Raw genomic sequence first — 24,995 nt, 5'->3', positions numbered from 1 at the left:
TCTTGAAAGTGTAGCAGAAAATCTAGTGGTCTCTGGAGAAAAGACCATGCTATGGAATCAAAGGCTTGGAAATATTGGAGAGAAGGGCATTCAAATACTTCATCATAATGGTATGGTAGAAGGCATGTCTAATTTCTCTATGGATTTTGATTTCTGTGAAAATTGTGTATATGGGAAGTAGAATAAGGTTTGTTTCCCCTCTAGTGCTAAGAGGGCGAAATGAATATTAGAGCTTGTCCATAGTGATGCGTTTGGACCTGTGAAGGTTCCATCACTGGGTAAGTTTGTGTACTATGTATCATTTATAGATGACTTCTAAAGGAATGGATGGATATATTTCCTTAGGAAGAAATCTAAAGCCTTTGACAGGTTCAAAGAATTTAAGGCTCTAGTGGAAAACCAGAGAGAGAAGAAGATAAAGGTGTTGAGGACAGATAATGGTGGAAAGTTTTACAAGAAGGAATTTGAAGAGTTTTGTAAGAAGTGTGGTATAGCACGGTACAAGATTACTCCATACACACCTGAGAAAAATGGAGTCATAGAAAGAATGAACAAGTCTTTGATGGAAAGGGCAAGAAGCATGCTCAATGGTTTTGGGCCAGGACAAGAGTTATGGGTAGAGGCGGTGGAGACTGCATGATACCTAGTCAATAGATAACCTTCATCAGCGTTGGAGGATAAGACTCACAAGAGTTATGGACTGGTAAAAAACCTTCTCTTTCGCATCTAAGGGTATTTGGATGTGATGCATATGTACATGTTCTAAAGGAGAAGAGAAAAAAGTTGGATAGTAAATTTGAAAAGTGCATTTTTATTGGGTATAAGAATGGTTTAAAAAGTTATAAGCTTTGGAATCGAGAAACAAGGAAGGTTGTGTAAAATTGAGATGTGGTATCTAGAGAGGTGAAATATGTTATTAAACATGAAGTCCTACAAAAGGAACCTGAGAAGATAGATTTTGAGCTAAAGGAGGAAGAATCAAAGTCTACAACATAAGAGGAATCAGAAGATGAGGAGCCACAAAGTCCAGTTGTGAGAAGATCAATTCGAGAAAGAAGGCAACCAGAAAGGTATAGTCCATCTCCTTTTTTTTCAATTTTTTTTTTTATTAATGATGATGATCCCAGAAATGTGAAGAAAGTAGTAGATTCAGAGGATGGAAAACTCTGGAAAGAGGCCATGGTTGATGAAATGGCATCTTTGCAAAAAACTAAGGCTTGGGATCTGGTGGAGTTGTTGGATGGAAGGAAACACATTGGTATCAAATGGGTGTTTAAGAAGAAGAAAAATGTAGAAGGCAAGGTGGAGAAATACAAAGCTCGGTTCCTAGAAAAAGGTTATTCCCAGGTGTCGGGAATTGATTTTGGTGATATTTTTTCTCCCGTTGCCAAGGTAGTTTCTATTAGATTACTTTTATCTATTGATGTTGTTATCATCCACAATATCCCAAGGCTGAGAAATGAGATCAAAGTAGCTAACCTCAAACCACTTAGGGTTTAGCAGCTAGCCACCAAACCAGAAAGGGTTCTCTCTATAAAATTCGCAACCAAATATGATTGGAGTGGGATAAAGATATTAGGCAAGATATGTTTAGCTCTAGGGTTTTGAAATTTATGGTTTTGATGGATTAGGAGTAAAAATCAAGAAAATAGGCCAAGTCTCAATGGTTCAGTTGCAAGAGATAAAGAGGAGCATGGTAGGTATGCTTTTTTGATACATTGGGGCTTTGTCAATGTAGTATAGGGTGGAAAAGAAAAGGTTCAAAATGAGCATGGAAAGCATGAATTCATTTATCAGAACATATATAATAGAAAGATGAAGTTCCTATCAAAATAGAGCTTAAACATTAAGAATTTTGTTCATCAAACTCATAGGAAAATCATTGAAAACATAGACATGGAAAGAAGATACATTAAACATTCATTAAAGTGAATCACAGAAGAAAAACACTATCACAAACTCACACCACAAGAATTCCTAAATAATATCTGCAACTGGCCTTTGATTTCCTATAAAAAGATAATGATTACAAGCTCCAAGCCTTTCACTCTCTGATATCTAACCCTTAATACCTCAAAATATGAAATATTTATACAATGTTTTACAGAAAAATATCTTGAAACAAACTTCAATATTTATTACAAAAATTCCTAAAATAGATCAAAACTACTAGAATATCATTTTTTTGACTTTTTTGTGTTGTTTTGGGCATTCTGGTGCAACTGAGGCCTCGAATAAACATTATGCTAGACCTGCTATTTGATGAACTTCTTGTTGTTTGATGAACTGCCTGCTATTCTATTTTTCCTATAATCGGTTCTGAAAACTGTTGTAACAAATATGCAATGTGGCTCCCTTGTTGCTGTTTTTCCTATTAAATGTGAGCCATGAGATCAATTCTTTCTCTACCTATTGACCCTCGTCGAAATCACATCTGGAACGGGCCTCTATCATATTGAAATCGCAATACAAAGAAAAGGATTTTAACATTGATTTTCCCTGTTTTTTTACAGAAGGCGGACTTGAAAATTTTAAACATTACGATGCATAGGATTATTGCATCCACGGGACTTAATCGCAATTGGAGCCTGGATGGAGGACTTCTCACTTTTTCCATATAGTTTTGCCGATGGACCAGACATGATGGAACATACATGATAACTTATTTAAGAACCATTAATAATATATCACATCCGTCTAGGGCTAATCGCAATTGCAATCACATCGGGGAAGGGGTATATGGGAGTGGGACTATATCCATTAGTGTGATCACTGGGGGCCTAGGTCTGGGACATATCGCGGGATGTGATGTCAGATGTGATGAGGGGTAAGGAATGTAGGACTTATCGCAATCACATAAGGGAAAAGGATATGGGGTATTTTATATATTTCATGTGATACACACCAGCGGGCTGCGGGATCATGCAGGCCCAGTTATGGTAGTCGGTAGAGGGGCGAGGAGTTTTGTTTGATAATTCATATAATAAATTCCAACTACAGTAATTGCGATGAAATATAACAAAAATGACTTACATATGAAGGTTTTAAAATATTTAAATGAAATGGAACAACGACTATTGTTTATGTATCATATACAATGGAAATGTGGCTAGAGTTGGAGTTTTCAAGGGATTTCATAAAATTTCAATGTATAGCCATAGAAAAGTGGATATAGAAATGTACAATGATTTTTGGCATATGAACAAGGGGAAAAAACGGTTTTGACTTAGGATTTTAGGAATTTATCAAGGGAAAAGGGATTTTAAAGGGAATGAGGGAATTTGTTATGAAACCAACTCAAGAAAAGATAGAAAAGATAGATCAACGCCTTAGAATTCAGCCTCTTCGAGGGGGCAACATCATTTACATTACATAAATGAACAATTCTTCGATGATTCAAATGAAAAAACCTCCTTTCTATATATAGAGTCTAAGGAGTCACAATATAATCCAGCCGACCTAACAATAATAATATAAAGCCACAAAAATAACAATAGAGGGATTCTATGGGGCACAATATTAACAATATGGGGGCAATAGGGGCACAACAATATTAATAAGGGGTATAACTACAATAGTAATGGGGTAATCACTAGTATTATAGGGACCCAACATGCCCCTCTTCTTTAAAAAAGTGTTGTCCTCAATGCTTGAGTAGTTCTGGATACTTCTGCATAAAATTTTCATCCTCCCATGTGGAATCTTCAGTGGATAAGTTCTTCCACTTGATAAGATACTCTGAAATTGATCGATTTCGTAGCTGTCGAGTTCTTGTTTCTGTGACTGCTTCCGATTCCAATATAATTTTTCCTTCCTCGTCAAGTTCTGGCAATATTGTTTGAACTGGGAGCTTGTCGCCTATAACCTTCTTTAAACATGAAACATGGAAAACTGGGTGCAATCGAGAAGCTGCAGGAAGCTCCAATTTGTATGCCATAGTACCAATCTTTTGCAACACCTTGTACGGACCATAATACTTTGGTGATAATTTATTATCCTTCTTAGCTTGCTTGAGGGACATTTGCTTATATGGTTGTAGCCGTAGGAATACCCAATCACCTACATCAAAACTTCTTTCACTGCGATGTTGATCTGCCTGTTGTTTCATTCTATTCTGTGCCAACACGAGGTTATCCTTTAAGAGTTGGAGGACTTGTTGTTGATGTTCGATGTGATGTTCCACTGCCTGAACCTTAGAATTTTCTCTTAAATATGATGTGATGGATGGTGGTTGATACCCATAAAGTGCCATAAATGGGGTCATTTTTGTTGTTGTATGGAAGGAAGTGTTATACCACCATTCAGCCAGAGGCAACCATTTGACCCATTGTGTCTGTTTATCAGATACAAAGCAACGAAGATATCCTTCCAAACATTTGTTTACTATCTCAGTTTGCCCATCAGATTGAGGATGATAAGATGAGCTATGAGCTAACTGAGTACCAAGACAAGAAAATAATTCTGTCCAAAAATTTCCAGTGAAAATGGGATCTCTGTCACTTACAATAATCTTTGGGTTTCCATGTAGCTTTTGAATTGTTTCCATAAATGCAGTAGAAACTGTACTGGCTTTAAATGGATGTGATAATGCACAAAAGTGTGCATACTTGGTAAGTCTGTCAACTACCACCATGATGACACTCTTTCCCTCAGACTTGGGTAAACCTGTGATAAAATCCATTGAAACCTCCTCCCAACGTTGGCTTGGAATGGATAAAGGTTGTAATAGACCCGGTGTCTTAATTGTTTCAACTTTATTTTGTTGGCAAACCAAACATTCCGCCACAAACTTTTGAATATCTGATTTAAGGCCATCCCAAAAAAATTCCTTCTTAACCCTGTGGTAAGTTTTTAAAAATCCTGAGTGCCCTCCTAAGGGAGAAGTGTGCAATTCCATAAGAATCTTTTGTTTTAGCTGGGAATTCTTACAGAGGTATAAGCGATCTTTGTACCATAACGAATCATTTTGCCAGCTAAATGTATCAGATGTACTGGAATCTTGTTGTAACTTTCGAATAAGTGCCCACACTTCTTCATCATTCTTCCATTCCTCCCTTGCTTCATTTATCCAATCTGGTTGGATAATAGAAATGGCGCACAACAATGCTTCCACATCCTCATCCTTTCTTGAGAGTGCATCTGCCACCACATTTTGCTTCCCTTTTTTGTAGATGATTTCAAAGTCATAACCCAACATCTTTGTGACCCACTTTTGTTGCTCTTCAGAGGATAATCTTTGTTCTAAAAAGTATTTAAGGCTATCATGATCCATTTTTACCTTGAAGTGTCTTCCCATTAGGTAGGGTCGCCATTTCTTAAGTGCATGGAGTATTGCCAACATTTCCTTCTCATAAATAGCTTTGCTTAAAAACTTTCCCTTGATTGGACGACTTTCAAAAGCAATGGGTCTTTCATCTTGCATTAGAACAGCACCAATTCCATTTCCTGAAGCATCACATTCCACAATAAAGGTTTTTGTGAAGTCTGTTGTAGCTAAGACTGGTGCTTGGCACATTGCCTCTTTAAGATGTTCAAAGGCCTTTGTTGCTTCCGGAGTCCATGAAAATGCATCTTTCTTCAATAATGTTGTTAGAGGTGCTGCTATTCTCCCATAATTCTTAACAAACTTGCGATAATACCCTGTCAACCCGAGAAATCCTCGCAGATGCTTTATGGATGTGGGGATTTTCCATTCCTTAATGGCTTTAATTTTGCTAGGGTCTACCTTAACTCCTTCATGAGATACAATATGACCCAAATATTCCACCTCCTGGACTCCAAAGAAACATTTGGATCTTTTTGCATATAATTGTTTCTCCTCCAATAGTTGTAGCACCCTGTCAACATGTTCAACATGATCCTTCCAAGACTTGCTGTAGATTAGTATATCATCAAAAAATACTAACACAAATTTTCTAAGGAATGGTTTGAAAATTGAATTCATCAAACCTTGAAATGTTGAAGGTGCATTGGTAAGGCCAAAAGGCATGACCAAAAATTCATAATGACCCTCATGAGTTCTAAATGCTATTTTTGGAATGTCTTCAGTCTTCATTCTGATTTGATGATATCCTGAACGAAGATCCAACTTGGTGAAGTAAATTGATCCATGCAATTCATCCAGTAATTCATCAATGACAGGAATGGGGAACTTATCTTTAATAGTGAGCTTGTTGAGCTCCCTATAATCCGGACACATGCGCCATGATCCATCCTTCTTGTGCACCAATACTACTGGAGAAGAAAAAGAACTTTGACTCGGTTGAATTATACCAGCCTCTAGCATTTCTGCAACCATACGTTCAATTTCACTCTTTTGGACATAGGGATATCTGTACGGCCTGATGTTTGGAGGAACACTTCCTGGAATCAGATGAATAGCATGATCATGATCACGCATAGGTGGGAGACCTTTGGGAGTCTCAAATACCTTGGAATGATTGTCCAGGACTTTTTGGAGATCTAAAAAAATAGATGATTCCGATGTGGAAACATCTAGCGAACATAATTGTGCAATTACACCTATTTGCTCCTTTTTTAGAAGCTTTGTCATACCATTAGAGCTTATTATCTTTCCTGGTTTCCCTGCAATACCCCTTAATTCAACTTCCTTTCCTTCCATAGAAAATTTCATGAAAAGTTCTTGAAATTAAAAGCTATTGTACCCAAGGATTGTAGCCATTGGACTCCTAGTACAACATCAACACCTCCCATTGGAATGGAAAGCATTGGGCTAGTCAATACATATTCTCCCATGGATAGCTTGATATTATGGCACTTTCTAGAGAAATTTATTGTTCCTCCATTTGCAATCATCACTTGACACTCTGGTGCTGGATATAGGAAGCAATTCAATTCTTTTGCTACCTTACAATGAATAAAATTTTGGGTGCTTCCTGAATCAATCAACACTATTACCTTTTTCTTCTTGATTTGTCCTTCTATCTTGATGGTTTGAGGAGTGGTAATTCCTACAAATGCATTACAAGATATGGTCGGATTTATTTGTTCTTCATCTAGGCTTTGTTCCTGGAGTATATCCTCTTCTTTTGACCTTTCTTGCTCCTTTTCTTCTTCCTCTTCACAATCTATGTAGAATAATTTCTTCTCAGCACACTTATGACCTTTAGTGTATTTGCTATCACAACTGTAACAAAGCCCTTTTGCTCTTTTTTCTTCCAATTGTTGTGGTGTCAACCTTATAGGTTGTGGAAGACTAGGGGCAACAACACTTCCGTCTTTATAGTTGTGAGTGGTATGCTTCCTGGTTGCCATAATTTTGCTTTCCATTTTTCTTGCTAACCTGAATGCCTTCTCTAATGAATCAGGTTCCTAAAGGCGAACATCATGTTGGATATTATCCTTTAAAGACCCTATGAACACATCAATCCTATGCTCCTCTGGAATATCTTTTACCCTTATGTTCAATTTTTGGAACTCCTCAATGTGCTCCATTATTGAACCCTTTTGTTTGAGACTTATCAATTGGCTAAAAAAAATGTTGCTTTTTGTATCCTCTTAATGTGCTATCAATTCTTCCGTAAAAATTGCCCAAGTGATAATTTTTTTACGAGAGCAAAGCCACTGATACCATACAAAATGATTTGGTTGCAAATATAAAGTTTCCATACGTACCTTTTGTGTGTTTTGCACATTATTGAGATCGAAGAATTGCTCCATCTGTAATATCCAGGTTGCGGGATCCTTGCCATCAAACTTCCTCATATCGATTTTTGGAATATGGTGGGTCTTAGATCCAACATTAGAGTCTATGGAATCATGATTAATATTTCTTTTGTTCTCATCATGAGTTTCCTTTACTACCCTTTCACCATTAGTGACCCTTTCTTGTAGCAACTTCTTCAATTCTTCCATGTCTGTCTTCAAATCTATCTTCAAATCGTCCATCTTAGCTTCTACGCCTTTCTTTAAACCATCCATCTTAGCTTCTGCATCTTTCTTTAAACCATCCATCTTAGGTTCTGTTCCTTTTTGTGCAAGTGACACTTGTTGCACTTGGTCTCGTAATTTTGCTATATCATGTTCCATTTCTTCCTCTTCTTCATAAGTCATGCTAGAGCTTTCAGGTTTCTTACTAGGGTTTGCATTTTCTTTCCTCGGGGCATCAATTACCAATAATAATGCTTTACTATGCCCTTTGAATTCCTTCAAACCAAGTTTACGCAAAAATTAAAAAAAAAACTACACACATTTTTTCACTTTGTAGAAGCCTGATATTGAATTTGATGTATCTTTGTAATTTTGAATCATCCAGTTCTGAAATTGTGATCTGTAGTAGCCTTTTGTGTCCTCTTTCCAATTCCACTAGTCTGATCCAAATTGGATTCTCGAAGAAATAGTTATGCACAATCTCCTGCAGTGACCTAATTATAGACTAGCTTAGTAGAGCGAACTTGTATGAAGTTCCACGTGTCACCGTTTCGACCTTTGACTCTAAAAAATATATACAAGAAAACTACAGTCCACCCTCTTTCTGTACCTTCTGACGAAATTTCAATCCGATGCTTAGAAAGAAAGTTATGACGATTTTCCCCAGGTCACTTGTTTGGAATGTAATTCAGGAGTCTGAAAAAAGACCAACTGCCTTAGATCATATCTCCACAAATATAGCGTGAAAAGCTCTGAAATTTGGACCCGAGGTTCAGTGTGATTTCTTCTGAAATGTTTTTTTATTTCAACTTTTGAAACATCGCAGAAAAAAAGTTATAGCGAAAATTCCACGATGACTTGTTTGGAGCAACGAAACTCTAGAATCCAAAGCTCTGATACCAAATGTTATGAAACCAGCTCAAGAAAAGATAGAAAAGATAGATCAACGCCTTAGAATTCAGCCTCTTCGTGGGGGCAACCTACTTTACATTACATAAATGAACAATTCTTGGATGATTCAAATGACAAAACCTCCTTTCTATATATAGGAGTCTAAGGAGTCACAATATAATCCAACCGACCTAATAATAATAATATAAAGCCACAAAAATAACAATAGAGAGATTCTATGGGGCACAGTATTAAAAATATGGGGACAATAGGGGCACAAAAATATTAATAAGGGGTATAACTACAATAGTAATGGGGTAATCACTAGTACTATAGGGACCCAACATAATTTATTACGGAAATTAGGGAGATGAATGAAATATGAAATGGGGATATTTAAATGGGATGAAACCTCCATGAATCATCATTATTTCCCCTAATTACTACTCCCACAATGATTAACGATAAGTGTTGTCATGATTGGTTTTGACCATTATGATGACTTGACCTATTGATGACATCTAATGGAGTATGAGACTGACCATGAGATGAGACTGAGATGATGACAAAGACATTTACTTATGACTCATCATAATGAGTAATGACATGACCAAAATGACATTGGAACATGAAATGGAGAGAATAGTAAAGACCTAGACATACTAATTAGTGACCAAATTTTATATGAAAATATAACAATTTGACTTAATAGACCTATCAACAATTTTGAAAGAGTACATTTGATCACCAGTGACTGGCAAGACTAACATGCACTAACAACTATTGCTTTTAATTTTGAGGTAGAATAGATGGATTTGAAGACAACATTTCTTCATGGGGATCTGGAAGAAGAAATCTACATGAAGCAACTTGAAGGCTTTGCAGTGAAGGGTAAGAAAGAACTGGTATGCAAGTTAAAAAAGTCTCTGTATGGGTTAAAACAATCACCAATGATGAAGTATCAGAAATATGATACAGATATACGGGGACTTGGATTCACTAGAAACAAAGCATATCATGTGTGTATTTTAAATTAATTGGTGACCGTGTTATTTATTTGGTCTTGTATGTGGATGATATGTTGCTTATTGGAAATAACAAAGAAATTATTCAGGATTTGAAGACTCGATTGTCCTCCAAATTCGAAATGAAGGATCTTGGTGCTGCAAACTATATTTTGGGCATGGAAATTAAATGAGATTGAAAAAAGGAAGATTTAGTTAAACTAGAGGAAGTATGTCTAGACAATATTGTAGATTTTTAATATGCAGGATAGTATACCGGTGAAGGTTCTTGCATAGGGTCTGGGGCAGCGCCCTCGATTTTTTTTTTGGACCCTATATTAGGTGAGAAAACCTATCAATGATTTTGTGCATGGATTTCACACATGGTTTTGGTTATGATAGTTTACTATCCATGGTATTTCGTAGATCTGGTCAGGGGAACTATGATTATGTTCTAATCCATGGTTAATGGATTGGTGTTTATGGATGCTTCGACATGTATATGTATGTATTGTAACATTGAAAGGATCATAATGGAAAATTAATCTGGTAGCCTCGGTTTTGGGATCTAGGGGAAACTGTCTGTCTATATCTGTTTTATGTTTTATGCTTTTTCCATTATTTATTTTCAGTTTTTATAATTTTTATGCAAGTAATTTCTATACAGGGTTAAAACCTACAAGACCAATTCATGGAAAAATTAAGGATTTTGAAAAGGGAGGTTTGTAGCTGTGAGAAAGGAAATAAACTCAAAATGAAATTGAACCTATTGCATATTGAGAAAGAGATTGCTTGTATTCCATTTCTGATGGCTTTGTTTTTCCCAAGAAACATCACATATATTCCTTAAAAAATTTGGAACTATAAAAAAGGAAGATTCTTAAATTTTAGGAGTAATCATGGAGGCTTAAGAGTCAGGCTATTTGGATTTCTAGTGGGGACAAAAATACGAAGTTTTTTTTTCTAGAAATTTGAGTCATATCGACGTAACACAAACACTATTTGGCAGATTGAATTAGACTCTGGGGATGTGGTTTTTAATTCTGCCAATATTAAGAAGGACGCTATTATATACTTTGAAGATTTGTTTTTAGGAAAGATCTCATGTGGAAATTGATAACTAGTTATACTTCATTGATTCACATCCCACTATGTTCACTTATGTTTATATTGATGAAACTGAAAAGCTTATTAGTTCGGAGGATATTTCCAAGGTTTTAAGATCTTTCTCAAAAGATAAATGTCCTGGCCTGGATGATTGGACCATTGAAATCTTCTTACACTTTTTGGACATTATGGGGATAGATTTATTACAGATGGTATAAGAATATAGGATATAATGCAAGGTGTCAAGGTTAATAAAATCGAATTTTAAAATCTTGTAAGCATACCCAAGATCACCTTGCCTTATATCAAATGCATTATAGATCGGATATTTGGTATTTTAAGGAAGCATAACATTATAGTGGCATTAACTTCTCCAATATCCATAAGAAGGACAATAGACTCAGTAAAATAATTAGTGGATACAAAAATTTAAAAGGGAGTGTACATGATACCTTATTCCAACTAAAAAGAATACATAGGAGAGACAGGGGGATCCATACTCACTAGACTAGAAGAACATGTGATAGATATAGCTAGATAGAGGGTGTCAAAATTAGATCTTTCAGAACATGCATGCTCATCATCTCACCACATTTATATAGAAAACACCAAATTGATCCAAAATGAAGATAACTATTTTAAAAGAAAAATAAAAGAGGCAATAAAAATATAGAAGAGAAACAACAATATGAATAGAGATGACGAGCTAAAAATTAATAACATATGGAAAACCATATTGAAAAAATATCATAATAGTTATAAGAAGCCGACCTATATTCATATCTTGTGATAATAACTACTAAAAAAAAATCGTATACATGATTGGAAACATCTCATTTGGGAATGTGATCATCCTAAGGATAGACTCACATTGAAGTCTAAAACATTGGTTTTAAAACATCAACAAACTCATTCCAAACATTTCATGTATCGCTAGCATGCAATGGAATCTTTTTTTCAATTTTATAGCAGACATTATGAAATACTCTTGTCCCAAATATTTCAGAGAAAATCACCCCATGTCTTTATGTAATATTTCCTACAAGTTGATCTCGAAAATTATTCCTATGAGGATCAAGGAGAAGCTCTTGATGTACATAAAAAATGAACATCTTGGGTTTTAAAGCACATAAAAATTCATGATCCTATCGCCATTGCACAACAAGGTATATATTATCTCAAGGTTGATAAAAATGACTCTATGATACTTAAAATAGATCTTAAGAAAACATATGATTGTGTTGACTAAACATATTTACGTTTGGTACTAACCAAGATTGGTTTGAAATACAACATTGTAAATTGGATAATGGCTTTTGTTTCTACCACTCACTATGTTTTCTTGATAAATGAATCCCCATCATCTTCTTTTAGAGCACAAAGAGGCCTTCGATAAGGATGTTCCTTATCATCTCTCATATTCATTTTGGTGATAGATGGATTCAGATGGAAAATTAGAGAAGAGCATGAACATGATATTTTCTGGGGCTTGCAGGTTATCAGGAGGTCATCCATATCCCATTTAATGTTTTTCGAGGATACCTTTATCTTCAAATAGTGGCACTACCTTCATCATACCATCACTAATTTTGGGGAGGTATCTGGGCTATTTTCCAATGATTAGAAATTTGTTCTCATAAAGGCAACTGAGAAGGATGATCTTGTGAATGATATTTTTTGTGTTTTTAACATAGAAAACCTAGTTGGAGGATGGTTTTTCATATTTAGGTTTTATTTGAAAACCTAACAATTATCGCATCAGAGACTGGTCCTGTATTGTGGACAAATTTGAGAACAGACTTTCACATTGGGCACATAAATGATTTTCGCTAGGCAATATGTATATTGTTGTGAAATTTGTCCTTCATAATATTAATTTTCTTGGATGCACCTATTCTTGTTTCCTTGTAAAATCATCAAATGCATTAAATCCATTCATGGGTCCCATGAATATGTATATTTTAAGGCTCATTTTTCTATCCCCGAGCCCATAAATTCTTTCTTTCCTCACATTAATTTACATTTTTTGGCTATAATGTTCCTAGTAGTAAGATTAAAGGGTTCTTTCATAATGTGGTTTATGTTCAGGAAAATGAGTAGTTTTTAGTATACTTATGATGCATAGGCATGTTGGAAGCATCTAGCAGAAGTGTAGGAGGATTTTCCCCTACATTTACTCTCCTTGTGTTAGGAAATTATATTTTACAGAGCAATGGAACACACAAAATATTGTAGAAATATAAACACAGAAAACGCATAAAATAAGAAAGACATAGATATACGCGATTCACCCAATTTGGGCTATGTCCACAGAGAAGCAACTAGTCCTTCCTTTTATATTATCCAGCAAATTGAAGAGATACAACCTACAGTAGATCCATTGTAATTCCCTCTTCTCTCTTGCTCAATGTCCTCTGTCGTCTCACTCAGAATATAGATCTATATAGACATAATAGAATTCCCTCATATATAGCGAGGGATTTCCTTCTAGGGAAAAAAGCCCTAAAATAAACATAGCTTCTACCGTCATATCTCCACCTAATGAATATCCCAGATTGACTACGAAATTACAACATTTTACAAGGAAATTTTACATCTATTTTTAGCTTTGGGGGCACTGACCTCGATCCCCCCACTAGGGGGCGCCCCAAAGGTCACAGTTTCCCCCCATCGGACCCCCCCCTGCAGCAGAAATATTATGGGTCCAATGCAGTGAAACCTTTGAATAAAGAAGATAATCACGCTCCACACCCAACACCTTTGACTCGAAGTGATGCCTAGAATCACTCATATACAACTTGAGGTCCACTTGAAGTTGATGAAATCAAGTGCATGAGAGGATCTAAGGGAGTTCGATCCACTATTTTTGAGTTTTTGGAGGGAAGTAGTCCTCCTTCCAAGGGAGCTGCCCCTCAGTCAAATTTAGTATAAATAAATAGGCCTAACGTCTCATTAGGATTAAAAATTTTGGAGCTAGGAAGAGATATTTAGAGCCAAGTTCTTGGGACTATCATTTCCATTTTGATATGATGTATTTGAAATTTATTTCTTGATTAATGAATGGTTCACTATTTCTCTACATAAGAGTTAACTTTGGAGGGCTGAGACCCTTGGGTCATGGCCCAACCCAGAGGCTCTAGTCTCTCTTGTGTATTTAGATTTGACATTTTTTGAGTAGTGGTATTTCTTTCCTTATTTAGGTTGGAGTTATATTACAAAATGTGTGGTTCTAGGTCAGATTACCACCTCTCTTATGGCAAGTTGGTTGAGGAGTCTACAACAAAAAGTCAAAAATATGTGTTCGTTTTCCTTTGAAAGTAGCTAGGATTTTGTTTATAGTTATGTTTGATACTCTGTTTATGTATCCTATAAGTTAATACCATGCCTTTGCACATGGATTAGATACATGTTTCAAGATAAAGTAGTTATTGGTGAAATAAAATTCAACTCGTCCTTTCCATCTTGATTTATTTTGCTAGAATTTGATCACTATATTTATGTTATTTCCAAATGTAAGAAGGGGTTGAGTGTTAGTTTGTAGGTACTACAAGTGAATTGTAGGGATTGGCATAGTCATCCTCATCTATTCTATTAACTGCATCTTCCTCCTTGACACTGGGGACACTGTGAGCATGTACTTTTCTACAAGTTGGGACTTAGGTGAGTACTAAACATGGAAAAAAGCCTCAAAAATCCTTCATACATGCTCATATAGCTTCTCCCATATTCAAATCACCTTACCTATCCTTAGGATGCTCTTAGATCCAATCTTATAGAATAATAGGTCAATCCTGTAACATCATGTAGCATCCTGTAGCATTATCTAAACTTGACCATATTTCCTTCAAGAGCTTGATTTTTTCATCTTGGGATTGAATAGTGACCTCCATGATTTTAATCCATGACTATGGAAGACCAAGGACCACTTGAGACATATTCTTCCTTCACCACAAGTATATAACAACAATTAGAATTCACAGACAAATTTCCACAATCAAATCATAATTTTTTTTCTCTTATGCAATGTGTAAGGAATCCATTACTAAAGCTAAATTATCTTGAATTCAATGGTAAGAAGGGAAAATATTTAATGCAAGTAAAATTAGACCTAGTTTTTGAAGTTATTCCCTCGGATTTTACAATCATATGGCTCAGATCAAGTTTCCTTTTTCAAGCAATTTTTTTTTCACATTCTACAAGTAGAGCAATGATTTACATTCCACAAGTAGAATCTTGATTTACACCTACAAGTAGACTAGCATATTCCATCTCTACAATTAGTATAGTCCTTTACCTTCATGTAGCCAAAGTTAGTGTTTACATATGATGAATGGCATTTTCATTTTTGCAAATACGATAATGTTTACCTTCCTGCAATTAGAGTAGACTCTTGTCTTTGCATGCAAGTTATTTTTGAAATCTAGTAAAAGAAGTGGTCTATGTAGGCCCTAATTTGATTAATTGACTTAAGGTGACATCAATGGATCTTGACCTATTGTGCATATAACATTGTAACCTCTTAAGTTTGTATGAACCCTGGGTTGATAATTAAAGCTGGTAGCCTTGGGAGTGTCAACAATCTTGTTGCGATACTGGGGATGATCACTTTTTGGCGTCATTGCCGAGGAGGTGTCAAAGCAGGTGTTATTCTACTTAGAGGCTAACTTTATTTCTTTTCTATCATTTGTTTTGCATTAACATTCCTGATTTGAAAAAAAACAACAAAAAGGGAGAAAAATAAAATCTAGTTCTTTCATGCCCCATAGGAGTAGGGATAACCAAGGGAGATTTCTACCAAAAATCCCCACCCCCTCAAGTGGCTAACCATCCTTCTTCTTTGGTGACTGTGAGCTTCCCTCTTTGACTATAGGGGAGTTATAAAACCCTCTAGCTGAGCAACTTGAAAATTTTGACGAAACCATAGGGGAAGAAGAGCCCATCTCACCTACCCAAACCATGGCTAAAAACAAGAAAATTGAGTTCGTTCCTATCTGAGAGACTAATGGGGAGGCTAGAATGAAGAATATAAGTGCCATTACCCTTGTAAATGTTCATGGATTAGCATCTGAGGACCCTGACTAATTTATGTTTGAGTTTGTTGTTGTTTGTAAGGCCCGTGACTATGCCTATGATGAACTGAAGCTGAACTTGTTTCCATCCACCCTCAAGGATGAAACCTTGTGTTGGTTTATGAGTTTATCTAGAGGCCATATCATCACGTGGGCATAAATGTAACAAGCCTTTAATGAGAATTACAATGATTACTGTTGGTCTCAAGAGACAAAAGAGGAAATCTTTAGGATGAGCCTAGGACCAGATGGATGCTTAGAGGACTATGAGGAAGTATTCAAACTCAACTATAGGAGGGCTAGCTGTACCCTTGAACCTGAGTCACTTGAGCTAGTACTTGTGCTAGGGGTCAAGGATAATGTAATGAAAACCCTCAATATGTTGTCTATAGGAGACATTTACCAGCTTTCCTATAATGACATCAAGACAATATTCAAGAATCATTATAGGGAGGCTAGGAAAAAAGGTAGGTCCAGCCAAGGCCCAATCAACTTATCTCCCTCTGCATCAACTATCAAACAAGAGATAAAGAGTATGTTAGAATACTTTAAGAGTGAAAATTTTCATACCTTTTACTTATAGATGGATACTATGAAGATCAAAAGGAAGAAAGAGGAAGCAGAAATGAAACTTGCCATATTTTTCCCTAGATGCACTAAGAGGCATCTTAGAAATGAGCACCCATTAAACATCATAGAGGCTTACTCTATCTGTGATGATAACCAAGCAATAGAAAAATTCCCCTCTCTTCTTGGCCTAAAGGCTATGTACCAAGGGGTTGAGAATGGCCTAGTGCAGATCTGTTTCATCAACCAGAGAAGACACCAAAGTCCTATGCCTTACAAATAGGGCATGATAGGTGCATAATATCCTTCTTACAATTCAAACCAGAATGAACCTTTCCAGCCTTGGTACCTTCCATCTCAACTAAATTGGTCCATTCCCTCTCCTTGGTCTTATGCTCCTAAGTATCCCCATCATCCTATCAACCCACCTTTCTAAACATATCACTCAACCTACTCAATGTGGCAACCCATCACAAGGATGGAGGCCTTAGGAAACCCAACCTCCTGCCTTAAAGCCTCCTCCTCAACCTTAACCACAACTCCCTCACCAAAACAAACCTAAGAAACCTAAAATTCCTTCCAAACCCAATATGAACCCAAACAATAAGCATGAACAACAATTTTACAGTGTGGAGACATCCTATCCTCCTTTTGTTGTGGAAATCCAATAGATCAACCTTCAGTCTGGGAAGGTACTTCCAAATGTCCACCCACTTTATCCACTTGAAGAAATTGAAGAAGAGAAGGAATATAGTACCCATCAAGCCAATGCACCTCGCTATCTTGAAAATTTGTTTCAACCCTAACATCACACCCTAGAAGAGGATGAACTTCTGGGAGAATTGAAGAACTTGTGTGCCAAGAAACCCCTTCTCCACCATCAAAGATGTCTCAATTTACAACAAGCTTATTAAGGAATAATTTTTTAAAAGGCCTGAGAGAAGAAGAAGAGATACCCCCACTATCAATGTTGTTGGGAAACTATCTAATATACGACTGGGAAGGTGATTGCCCCAAAGTACTTGGAAATTGGTATCCCAATGATGGATGTGCACATTAATAGAATTATGGCCCCTGATACCTTTATTTACCTTGGGGCTACAGTATATGTTATGATTAAGGAAAAAATGCTCAATCTCAACCTCAAAATAGCTTTTAGAAAAGCCACCACAGTACTGCCACTTGCAGATAGGTCCATAGTATCCCCAGAAGGATTTATTGAGGATGTGATGTTCTCCATTGACACCTAGGAGTATACAACTAATTTCCTTGTCCTCCAACCCAAAACCAAGTTTAATGGTTATCCTCTTATCCTAGGACGACCTTGGTTGGCCACTGCTGATGCCTACATTAGTTGCACGGTGGGGAACATGACATTAATAAATGGGCATATCTCAAAGGAACTCATACTATATCCACCTACTTGACATTTTATTGAGCATGAATTTCCCTTATCGATAGAGGATAAGGAAGAAGAAGACTCTTATCATACATACGTCTACCCTGTCTGTACACTGGAAAATATTATAGGACATAGGCAACAAGATGAATACGACCTTATTGATAATATCTTACAAATTCAACCTCCCACTACCATACCATTTTAAGAATTGGTGGAAGAATCCTTGGAACAATCTGAGAGAAATCCATGGACTAATCTTTTCCCTGTTGACTTTGATCTAGATCATTCCAAGGTTGTGGAAATTATCCCATCTAGAAATCTAAAGATCGACCCCTCTCTTTTAGCTGAGAAAGAAGAGAAATTATGCACTATGTTGAGGCAACACCTTGACGCTTTTCCTTGGGACTATAAGGAAATTAAAGGTGTGCATCACTCAGTTTGACCTCACCATATTTACATAAAGGAAGGATTAACGCCTATGCGCCAACCCGAGAGGAGGATGAATCCTGTCATTAAGGACATTGTAAAAGAAGAATTTCAAAAGCTACTAGATGTAGGGTTCATATACCCCATTTCAGATAGTGAGTGGGTGTACGCTATTGTCATAGTCCCGAAGAAGAATGGGAAGTGGAGGAATTTTGTTGATTATAGAGAGCTTAACAATGCTACAAAGAACGACAATTTCCCTCTCCCTTTCACTTACAAAGTCCTAGATGGTCTTGCAGGGAAGAGATTCCTTTCCTTCCTGGATGGAATAAGTGGGTACAACAAAATAAATATTAGCCTTGAGGACCAAGACAAGACCACATTCGTTTGTCTTTGGGGTAGTTTTTCCTATAAGGTCCTTCCATTTGGATTGTGTAATTCTCCAACTACCTTCTAGAGGGAAGCCTTGAGTATCTTTGTTGACCTTGTTAAGGACACTTTTGAGATATACTAGGATGAATTCACTCCTTATGGATGTGACTTCTAGGAACCTCTTTCTAATCTATGTAAATCCTTAAAAAAATGCATTGAGATGAATTTTTCATCAAATTATAAGGAATGTGAGCTTTTTATGAATGTAGGGACAATCATAGGCCATTCCATATCTAAGGAAGGCATACAGGTTGACCCCAACAAATTTTCCATCATTAAAAGGGTCCCTGAATCTCAAAAACAAAAGGATTTCAAAAGCTTCCTTAGATTGGCTAGGTATAATAGAAGGTTCATTAAGTACTATAGTAAACCGGCTTCAACTTTGTTTGGATTACTAGCTAAAGACTCAGACTCCTGTTGGACAGAAAAATGTCAAGAGGCCTTTGAAGTGCTAAAGGAGAAGTTGGCCACTTCACCCATCCTCAAGGGTCCCAATTAGGCATTGTCCTTCCATATCCACACAAATGCATAAGATAAAACTCTATGAGAGACCTTAGGACAAGTGGAAGAAAAGCTACCCTATGCTATATATTTCATTAGTAAGAACCTTTCTAAGGATGAAATTAGCTATACAGTCACTGAAAAAGAATTGTTGGATGTGGTGCACTCTTTGAATAAGTTTAGGAACTATATCACTATATATCAAACTTTTGTTCACATAAATAATGTAGCCATTAAGTATTTAGTGAATAAACCTAATGTCAATGCTAGAATCATTAAATGGTTGTTACTATTGAAAAAAAGTGATTTAACTATTGTTGACAAATGAGGGAAAAAGAATGTGGTTGCATAATTTTTGTCAAGACTAATCTTCCCTGTAGGAAATGAGATGGTAGATTATCAACATTAAGATGAACACCTATTTTCTATTTCAGTGTTATCTCTTTGGTTTTTCAATATAGAAAATTACTTGGTCATTGGGAGGTTCCCTCGAAATCTATCCTCTAGGTAGAAGAGAAATATTGTTAGAAATAATGCCCTTTCACTTGGATTGGGGGGAAATATTTTTAAAATAGGGCTAGATCAGATTTTGAGAAGATGTGTGAGGGAGGAGGTCTTTGAAATCCTATCAACATATGATGATAGACCTTGTGGGGGCCACTTTGCTACTAAGAGGACAAGCTTCAAGTGTGTACAAGCTGGCTACTACTATCCTACTCTACATCAATATGCAAAGTGGTACACTACAAGATGTGATGAGTTCCAAAGGATGGACACACACACACCCAAGGACGAGATGCTCTTGTAACCTCAAGTGACTTTGGAACCATTTGAGAAATGGGGCACGAATTTCATTGGGCATGTTGATACACCATTAGGAAAGAAGAAGTACATCATTTTTTTCACTGATTACTTGACTAAATGGGTTGGAGCAAAGGTAGTAAAGGAAACAACTCAGAAAAAAGTGGCTAAATTTATGAGGGGGAACAACTTATACAAGTTTGCTTTTCCAAGGGAGTTGGTCATTGATGAAGGGACACAATTCAGTTAAAATTTGATTGAAGCCATCATAGAGAAACACCACATCAAGTGCAAGAAATCCACTACCTATTACCCTCAGTAAAATAAGTAAGTGGAGGTTAGAAGTAGAGCCCTGGGGAACATTTTGACTAAGGTTGTTAGCCTTAGTGGAAAGGATTGGGTAGACCGAATCGTAGAGGCCACTTGGGCCTACAACACCACTTGGAAAACCACCATTTGGATTTACCCCTTTGGAGTTGGTCTATGGAAATAAGGCATTGTTGTCCATTTATTTTGAATATAATACCTTAGGATGGCAGCTCTGTTACACTTAGATCTCACTGTAGCACAACAGGAAAGGATGCTCTAGCTTAATGGTTTGAATGAGCATAGATTGCATGCTCTCATGCACACTGAGGTAGTCCAAATACAAAGGAGGCTTGACATGAAAATTACCTCAAGGAGAGATCCTTCAAAGAGGGTGATTAAGATTTTCTGTATGATTCAAGATTCAAATATTTCAAAGGGAACCTGATGACAAGGTGGTTGGGCCCCTATCTAGTGGACTTTTTTATGAGAATGGATTTATCCAAATCAGAACAATCGATGATGAAGGCATTCCACTGCTTGTTAATGGCTACCCGTTGAAGTTTTACAAGAAGCCTTTGTTAAAAGAGGAGTTTACTAGTTCATTAAGAAATAAATTAAATGTTATTGGGGGCCTGACTACCTTCAATTTATCTATCCTCTTATCAATAATAGAAAAAAGAAGAAAGAAGAAAAGGAAAAATAAAATAAAAGTCCTAGGTGAAAACCTCCATGAAGCATGTGAGGCCAACTCTAGGGCTGAAAACCTCCCTGAGGCATCCCAAGGGACAAAAGTTAAAGAACAAAAATATACCTAGGTGAAAACCTCCTTGGAGGCACGTAGGGTAGACTTACAGATTGAAAACCTCTTGGGAGGTAATCTGCACATCTAACAAAAAAAAACTAGAAAAGAAAAAGAAAAAGAGAAGATAAGATAACAGAAAGAAAAATAGAAGAGAGGGGGGAGAAAACATACGTCAAGTATTCCTTAGTTTAGTTATGCTAACACTATTCTTTTACATGATTCCAAACAATCAAAGTCACATCATTTGAAGGAAAAGAGTCCACATCCAATTTCTCCATCTCCCAACCTAGCCCTTGCATTTCCTCCATCATGTCACTCATCTCCCTACATCTCTTCATCACTAAGTAAGAAACTACACTCAATTCTACCTCAATACTGTAGTGCTACATGATTTCTCTGAACTTTTATAAGATTTAACTAAAGTGCTATAGGATCGACCAAAAGTGTTATAGGATTGATATTTGTCATGCAAAAGGGGTCAAAACTCATGTTTTTCTTGGGGAAATGTTAGTAGAGGTTCATAAATACTCCTTCACCTCTCACTCACTCCATTCAACCATTTTCCTTCCAAAAATTCCACCTCTATTCATAAAAAGATCACATTTTCACCCCTTCTTCACAAGCTTCCATCATCATCAAATTTCCAATCCCTGTCTATAGGTTGTGGTTCTAGAAGGGGTTGTGTGACTGCTATAGGAAGGAAACCAATGTTGTAGCATCCTACACAAATCCAACAAAACCATAATCAAAGGACTTTAGAAGTTCTAGGATGAAGATTTGGTCACCCTTAAACATTAAGAGGACATCCTTGAGATTTGAAGAAGCCAAACCATCCTTGAGAGGAATCTACAATGTCATTAAGCCACTCCAACAGTTGTGGATCAAACACTAGAAGAACCTACATGAAAAATAGACTTCATCAACCAAACACCTATAAAAAATCATCATGAAATTGTTTTGCTCAAATGAGGACATGTGCACGAGAAAAGAGTATGGAAGATAGAACATTCAAAGTGTAGTTGATTGACCACTGATTTAGTAGTAACATGCATGCATCTACAACAAATCGACATCATAGGTAGGATCAGGTATGATACCCCTTGCCTCTTTCCCTATGTGTATATTGGTTAGAAAAATGTTTTTAATGGGTGAGGATAGATTTTTTATGGGTTTGAGGTGGCCAGTAAACTTGGCCACGTTCAAATAGTAAGAGTGTAGTATACTCAGCCACACTTGAAATCTGCAAAAGTTAGAGGAGAGGGGTGATAATTATGAGGAGTGGGGAAAATGGCTAAAAAATGAAATATGTGTAGGTCCAGATCACCAAGCGTGTCGAGCCCACTACCATGAAAAGGAATAAAAGGACAAGTCTCAACTTTAGTTGTAGCAATTCTCATTTTCAACAGTTAGAGATGCTAATTGAGGAATCAAAGGTCGAGCTAGATAGTACCAGGTGTCATATAGAGTGATACAAGAGAGCTATAGAGTTGATTTGCAGGTGCTATAGGATAAGGAACAATTGCTACAAGAATACTAGAATTTCTACAGGATTGTAGAGGAGGTGCTACAGGATTGGGACGAGAGGTGAAAAAGGGTTCAAACCAACAAGAACCTTCCTCCAAACCCCCAAAAACATAAATAAATAATCCCAAGAGGGGTAAGTGGCATATTTCTCATCATTTTACATGAAATTGTGGAGTGAATTCTACCTTCTACAGGGATCCTATAACAAACCCTTATAGATTTAAATTTCATATGAAAATTTGTGTTCTTACATCATAAAGGAAAAGTGGGAGAACGAGTATTTTTCTTGAAGCACGCAATATAATTATTCTCTCCCTCTGACTAAAAAGTGCCATTAATCTCCTTAACTTGTCTTGACACGCTAAACTGCTCAAAGAAAAATCCTTCAAAGAGTTCTCTTTGGATCTTTGGAATAACTTAACAAGGCAATAGTAGAAGCCATGGGGGGAGGTTTTAGTTGAAGAGAGCCCATATAAAAAAAAGGATCCATCAAAATCCTCTTGTTATAGACATTTTCTTAAGCCATCAATGGATGGGGTTCTTTAAAAAATTTAAGGGATATGATGATGATGTAGCCCATGAATTTTCCATGGCCCTCCACTCTTACGAAGAGGATAGTTCCACCACTTTTGTTAGGGGACTTACCATTCACGTGAACATAAATATCATTATCAAGGTGACCACCATAGCCTTAGCAGTTTGATGGGGCAAGGACGATAGCACAATAGCCATCACATCCAAGAAAACTTCTTCCTCCCTGAAGAGTAGCTTGTTGAAGACAAATATGGAGTAAGAAGGGAAAGCCTCCCCTACCCTTGGGATGAACTAGTCTAAAACATCCTTAAGTACATATCCTGTGAAGGGAGGTTGAGTGTTTTGTATGACTATCAATTTAGGTTACTCTATGAGCCGAGGTTCTAGGAAAAATTACCCATTCCTTGTAGGCTTAGTGTTCTACATTTCCTCATTCAGTCCATAATCAAAATGAGCTAGAGAGTGAGGGAAGGAAAGCACCAGTGCATTGACCATCATGGCCTTATTAGGCTCATTTTCGTAAATTCCTTAATCTAGATCAAGAGTCATGTATTGTGGACTGACTTTGTGAGCACAGATAGGGAGTCCTTCACTGAAACACAGACCCTCATGAAAACACAACTAGAAGAGACATCAAAATCTAGTGTTGGAGGCAGGTAATAAGAATAAGAAGAGATAGAAGAGGAGGAGTAATAAGATGACAAAAATACAAAAGAGGTTGGAAGAATAGCTAGAGATAAAAGGAAATGAGAACAAGGGGAAAAAAGGGTAGAAGTGGATACCCATGAAGAACCTTCCAGGCCTAGAAAGAAGAGGAAACAAAAGTAGTAGCTAAGCCTCTCACCAGGAAACACAGAATAAGAGGTGGGTGCTACATTGGCCACACATAGTACACCTGTAAATCCTAAGAAAATGTAGCCTAAGTAGGGCCCCTTATAATTCAAAAGAAGAAAGAGCACTAGAATCAAGCCAGGGAAAATTGAGGAGGTCACCTCCCCTAAAGCCAATGGTAAGAATCCTTTAACACCAATAAGAAGGCCAAGCAATAGGAAACCACAACGAAGCAACTCAAGGCATAAAAGGAGCTACTATAGGAGAAAGCAAAACTACTACAAGATAAAAGAGAGTTGCTATATGAAGGAATAAAACTGCTAGAGGAAAGAACAAAGTTGCTACAAGGTGAAGGAAAAGTGTAATAGGAAGGGATAAAAACCATTCAAGAGTAGGGATAAGGTAAAAAAGAACCCCAAGATCCCACTCCATAGCCTGATCTTAGATCCTTCTACAAATTTATTGAGGGATGGAGAATTATACCTACAAAATTTGCATTTCTCCTCTCATTTGAGTTAGAAAAAGAGAGGAAGAACTCACTAGTGGATGCAAATTGCAAAGTCCAAGAAATTATAGGATGTGTTCCTCATGGAGGAAAAGGTGAAATAAATGGGTAAATAATTGGCTGACTCAAGGCTAAGGGAATCAATCATGAAGGAGAAGTTTCACTTGGAAAACTAGAGGTTGACAGAACAACTACAGGAAAATGAGGCACAATTTGCCACTATGGAAAGTTTGTCCATGGAAGTCATCGAGTATAGTTAGTCATCCAAATATTATTCCATCTTCCTCAAAGAACAATAACTGCAATTCCAAATCAAAGCATTAACAAAATATGACTCTCTTCCATTCCAGGATTTTAGGAAGTTCATTAACTTTGGCGAGCAGGTGAGCATTGAGGATAG

The sequence above is a fragment of the Pinus tabuliformis genome, chromosome 2_1 (genome assembly GCF_031772625.1).
Source record: "Pinus tabuliformis cultivar Carrire ecotype Pingquan chromosome 2_1, CPIR1, whole genome shotgun sequence".
In the NCBI taxonomy this organism is placed as follows: domain Eukaryota; kingdom Viridiplantae; phylum Streptophyta; class Pinopsida; order Pinales; family Pinaceae; genus Pinus; species Pinus tabuliformis.
This window is presented reverse-complemented; position numbering follows the sequence as displayed.